We start from the raw sequence: 6480 nt of genomic DNA on the forward strand, positions 1-6480 counted from the left end.
TCCGTATAGGTGTTCGGGTGTTCGAACCGTAATGCGCAAGAAATGGTATGTAAACCACGTATTTACATATCTGCCACTGTGCAGGAGAATCCGTATAGGTGTTCGAGTGTTCGAAGCGTAATGCGCAAGAAATGGTATGCAAACCCCGTATTTACATATCTGCCACTGTGCAGGAGAATCCGTATAGGTGTTCGAGTGTTCGAAGCGTAATGCGCAAGAAATGGTATGCAAACCCCGTATTTACATATCTGCCACTGTGCAGGAGAATCCGTATAGGTGTTCGAGTGTTCGAACCGTAATGCGCAAGAAATGGTATGGAAACCCCGTATTTACACATTTGCCACTGTGCAGGAGAATCCGTATAGGTGTTCGAGTGTTCGAACCGTAATGCGCAAGAAATGGTATGGAAACCCCGTATTTACATATCTGCCACTGTGCAGGAGAATCCGTATAGGTGTTCGGGTGTTCGAACCGTAATGCGCAAGAAATGGTATGTAAACCCCGTATTTACATAACTGCCACTGTGCAGGAGAATCCGTATAGGTGTTCGAGTGTTCGAAGCGTAATGCGCAAGAAATGGTATGCAAACCCCGTATTTACATATCTGCCACTGTGTAGGAGAATCCGTATAGGTGTTCGAGTGTTCGAAACCGTAATGCGCAAGAAATGGTATGTCAACCCCGTATTTACATATCTGCCACTGTGCAGGAGAATCCGTATAGGTGTTCGGGTGTTCGAACCGTAATGCGCAAGAAATGGTACGGAAACCCCGTGTTTACATATCTGCCACTGTGCAGGAGAATCCGTATAGGTGTTCGGGTGTTCGAACCGTAATGCGCAGGAAATGGTACGGAAACCCCGTATTTACATATCTGCCACTGTGCAGGAGAATCCGTATAGGTGTTCGCGTGTTCGAACCGTAATGCGCAAGAAATGGTATGGAAACCCCGTATTTACATATCTGCCACTGTGGAGGAGAATCCGTATAGGTGTTCGGGTGTTCGAACCGTAATGCGCAAGAAATGGTATGGAAAACCCGTATTTACATATCTGCCACTGTGCAGGAGAATCCGTATAGGTGTTCGAGTGTTCGAACCGTAATGCGCAAGAAATGGTATGGAAACCCCGTATTTACATATCTGCCACTGTGCAGGAGAATCCGTATAGGTGTTCGAGTGTTCGAACCGTAATGCGCAAGAAATGGTATGGAAACCCCGTATTTACACATTTGCCACTGTGCAGGAGAATCCGTATAGGTGTTCGGGTGTTCGAACCGTAATGCGCAAGAAATGGTATGTAAACCCCGTATTTACATATCTGCCACTGTGCAGGAGAATCCGTATAGGTGTTCGAGTGTTCGAAGCGTAATGCGCAAGAAATGGTATGCAAACCCCGTATTTACATATCTGCCACTGTGCAGGAGAATCCGTATAGGTGTTCGAGTGTTCGAAACCGTAATGCGCAAGAAATGGTATGTCAACCCCGTATTTACATATCTGCCACTGTGCAGGAGAATCCGTATAGGTGTTCGTGTGTTCGAACCGTAATGCGCAAGAAATGGTACGGAAACCCCGTATTTACATATCTGCCACTGTGCAGGAGAATCCGTATAGGTGTTCGGGTGTTCGAACCGTAATGTGCAAGAAATGGTATGTAAACCCCGTATTTACATATCTGCCACTGTGCAGGAGAATCCGTATAGGTGTTCGAGTGTTCGAAGCGTAATGCGCAAGAAATGGTATGCAAACCCCGTATTTACATATCTGCCACTGTGCAGGAGAATCCGTATAGGTGTTCGAGTGTTCGAAACCGTAATGCGCAAGAAATGGTATGTCAACCCCGTATTTACATATCTGCCACTGTGCAGGAGAATCCGTATAGGTGTTCGTGTGTTCGAACCGTAATGCGCAAGAAATGGTACGGAAACCCCGTATTTACATATCTGCCACTGTGCAGGAGAATCCGTATAGGTGTTCGGGTGTTCGAACCGTAATGCGCAAGAAATGGTACGGAAACCCCGTATTTACAAATCTGCCACTGTGTAGGAGAATCCGTATAGGTGTTCGAGTGTTCGAACCGTAATGCGCAAGAAATGGAATGGAAACCCCGTATTTACATATCTGCCACTGTGCAGGAGAATCCGTATAGGTGTTCGGGTGTTCGAACCGTAATGCGCAAGAAATGGTATGGAAAACCCGTATTTACATATCTGCCACTGTGCAGGAGAATCCGTATAGGTGTTCGAGTGTTCGAAGCGTAATGCGCAAGAAATGGTATGCAAACCCCGTATTTACATATCTGCCACTGTGCAGGAGAATCCGTATAGGTGTTCGGGTGTTCGAACCGTAATGCGCAAGAAATGGTATGTAAACCCCGTATTTACATATCTGCCACTGTGCAGGAGAATCCGTATAGGTGTTCGGGTGTTCGAACCGTAATGCGCAAGAAATGGTATGTAAACCCCGTATTTACATAACTGCCACTGTGCAGGAGAATCCGTATAGGTGTTCGAGTGTTCGAAGCGTAATGCGCAAGAAATGGTATGCAAACCCCGTATTTACATATCTGCCACTGTGTAGGAGAATCCGTATAGGTGTTCGAGTGTTCGAAACCGTAATGCGCAAGAAATGGTATGTCAAAACCGTATTTACATATCTGCCACTGTGCAGGAGAATCCGTATAGGTGTTCGGGTGTTCGAACCGTAATGCGCAAGAAATGGTACGGAAACCCCGTATTTACATATCTGCCACTGTGCAGGAGAATCCGTATAGGTGTTCGGGTGTTCGAACCGTAATGCGCAGGAAATGGTACGGAAACCCCGTATTTACATATCTGCCACTGTGCAGGAGAATCCGTATAGGTGTTCGCGTGTTCGAACCGTAATGCGCAAGAAATGGTATGGAAACCCCGTATTTACATATCTGCCACTGTGGAGGAGAATCCGTATAGGTGTTCGGGTGTTCGAACCGTAATGCGCAAGAAATGGTATGGAAAACCCGTATTTACATATCTGCCACTGTGCAGGAGAATCCGTATAGGTGTTCGAGTGTTCGAACCGTAATGCGCAAGAAATGGTATGGAAACCCCGTATTTACATATCTGCCACTGTGCAGGAGAATCCGTATAGGTGTTCGGGTGTTCGAACCGTAATGCGCAAGAAATGGTATGCAAACCCCGTATTTACATATCTGGCACTATGCAGGAGAATCCGTATAGGTGTTCGGGTGTTCGAACCGTAATGCGCAAGAAATGGTATGTAAACCACGTATTTACATATCTGCCACTGTGCAGGAGAATCCGTATAGGTGTTCGAGTGTTCGAAGCGTAATGCGCAAGAAATGGTATGCAAACCCCGTATTTACATATCTGCCACTGTGCAGGAGAATCCGTATAGGTGTTCGAGTGTTCGAACCGTAATGCGCAAGAAATGGTATGGAAACCCCGTATTTACACATTTGCCACTGTGCAGGAGAATCCGTATAGGTGTTCGAGTGTTCGAACCGTAATGCGCAAGAAATGGTATGGAAACCCCGTATTTACATATCTGCCACTGTGCAGGAGAGTCCGTATAGGTGTTCGGGTGTTCGAACCGTAATGTGCAAGAAATGGTATGTAAACCCCGTATTTACATATCTGCCACTGTGCAGGAGAATCCGTATAGGTGTTCGAGTGTTCGAAACCGTAATGCGCAAGAAATGGTATGTCAACCCCGTATTTACATATCTGCCACTGTGCAGGAGAATCCGTATAGGTGTTCGTGTGTTCGAACCGTAATGCGCAAGAAATGGTACGGAAACCCCGTATTTACATATCTGCCACTGTGCAGGAGAATCCGTATAGGTGTTCGGGTGTTCGAACCGTAATGCGCAAGAAATGGTACGGAAACCCCGTATTTACAAATCTGCCACTGTGCAGGAGAATCCGTATAGGTGTTCGAGTGTTCGAAGCGTAATGCGCAAGAAATGGTATGCAAACCCCGTATTTACATATCTGTCACTGTGCAGGAGAATCCGTATAGGTGTTCGGGTGTTCGAACCGTAATGCGCAAGAAATGGTATGTAAACCCCGTATTTACATATCTGCCACTGTGCAGGAGAATCCGTATAGGTGTTCGGGTGTTCGAACCGTAATGCGCAAGAAATGGTATGTAAACCCCGTATTTACATATCTGCCACTGTGCAGGATAATCCGTATAGGTGTTCGGGTGTTCGAAGCGTAATGCGCAAGAAATGGTATGGAAACCCCGTATTTACATATCTGCCACTGTGCAGGAGAATCCGTATAGGTGTTCGAGTGTTCGAAGCGTAATGCGCAAGAAATGGTATGGAAACCCCGTATTTACATATCTGCCACTGTGCAGGAGAATCCGTATAGGTGTTCGCGTGTTCGAAGCGTAATGCGCAAGAAATGGTATGCAAACCCCGTATTTACATATCTGCCACTGTGCAGGAGAATCCGTATAGGTGTTCGGGTGTTCGAACCGTAATGCGCAAGAAATGGTATGTAAACCCCGTATTTACATATCTGCCACTGTGTAGGAGAATCCGTATAGGTGTTCGAGTGTTCGAAGCGTAATGCGCAAGAAATGGTATGCAAACCCCGTATTTACATATCTGCCACTGTGCAGGAGAATCCGTATAGGTGTTCGGGTGTTCGAAACCGTAATGCGCAAGATATGGTACGGAAACCCCGTATTTACATAACTGCCACTGTGCAGGAGAATCCGTATAGGTGTTCGGGTGTTCGAACCGTAATGCGTAAGAAATGGTACGGAAACCCCGTACTTACATATCTGCCACTGTGCAGGAGAATCCGTATAGGTGTTCGAGTGTTCGAACCGTAATGCGTAAGAAATGGTATGGAAACCCCGTATTTACATTTCTGCCACTGTGCAGGAGAATCCGTATAGGTGTTCGAGTGTTCGAAGCGTAATGCGCAAGAAATGGTATGGAAACCCCGTATTTACATATCTGCCACTGTGGAGGAGAATCCGTATAGGTGTTCGGGTGTTCGAACCGTAATGCGCAAGAAATGGTATGTAAACCACGTATTTACATATCTGCCACTGTACAGGAGAATCCGTATAGGTGTTCGAGTGTTCGAAGCGTAATGCGCAAGAAATGGTATACAAACCCCGTATTTACATATCTGCCACTGTGCAGGAGAATCCGTATAGGTGTTCGAGTGTTCGAACCGTAATGCGCAAGAAATGGTATGGAAACCCCGTATTTACACATTTGCCACTGTGCAGGAGAATCCGTATAGGTGTTCGAGTGTTCGAACCGTAATGCGCAAGAAATGGTATGGAAACCCCGTATTTACATATCTGCCACTGTGCAGGAGAATCCGTATAGGTGTTCGGGTGTTCGAACCGTAATGCGGAAGAAATGGTATCTAAACCCCGTATTTACATATCTGCCACTGTGCAGGAGAATCCGTATAGGTGTTCGAGTGTTCGAAGCGTAATGCGCAAGAAATGGTATGCAAACCCCGTATTTACATATCTGCCACTGTGCAGGAGAATCCGTATAGGTGTTCGAGTGTTCGAAACCGTAATGCGCAAGAAATGGTATGTCAACCCCGTATTTACATATCTGCCACTGTGCAGGAGAATCCGTATAGGTGTTCGTGTGTTCGAACCGTAATGCGTAAGAAATGGTACGGAAACCCCGTATTTACATATCTGCCACTGTGCAGGAGAATCCGTATAGGTGTTCGGGTGTTCGAACCGTAATGCGCAAGAAATGGTACGGAAACCCCGTATTTACATATCTGCCACTGTGCAGGAGAATCCGTATAGGTGTTCGAGTGTTCGAACCGTAATGCGCAAGAAATGGTATGGAAACCCCGTATTTACATATCTGCCACTGTGTAGGAGAATCCGTATAGGTGTTCGGGTGTTCGAACCGTAATGCGCAAGAAATGGTATGGAAAACCCGTATTTACATATCTGCCACTATGCAGGAGAATCCGTATAGGTGTTCGAGTGTTCGAAGCGTAATGCGCAAGAAATGGTATGCAAACCCCGTATTTACATATCTGCCACTGTGCAGGAGAATCCGTATAGGTGTTCGGGTGTTCGAACCGTAATGCGCAGGAAATGGTACGGAAACCCCGTATTTACATATCTGCCACTGTGCAGGAGAATCCGTATAGGTGTTCGCGTGTTCGAACCGTAATGCGCAAGAAATGGTATGGAAACCCCGTATTTACATATCTGCCACTGTGGAGGAGAATCCGTATAGGTGTTCGGGTGTTCGAACCGTAATGCGCAAGAAATGGTATGGAAAACCCGTATTTACATATCTGCCACTGTGCAGGAGAATCCGTATAGGTGTTCGAGTGTTCGAACCGTAATGCGCAAGAAATGGTATGGAAACCCCGTATTTACATATCTGCCACTGTGCAGGAGAATCCGTATAGGTGTTCGGGTGTTCGAACCGTAATGCGCAAGAAATGGTATGCAAACCCCGTATTTA

The sequence above is a fragment of the Camellia sinensis genome, unplaced genomic scaffold, assembly GCF_055761805.1.
Source record: "Camellia sinensis isolate YWXY unplaced genomic scaffold, ASM5576180v1 Unanchor14, whole genome shotgun sequence".
NCBI lineage: Eukaryota > Viridiplantae > Streptophyta > Magnoliopsida > Ericales > Theaceae > Camellia > Camellia sinensis.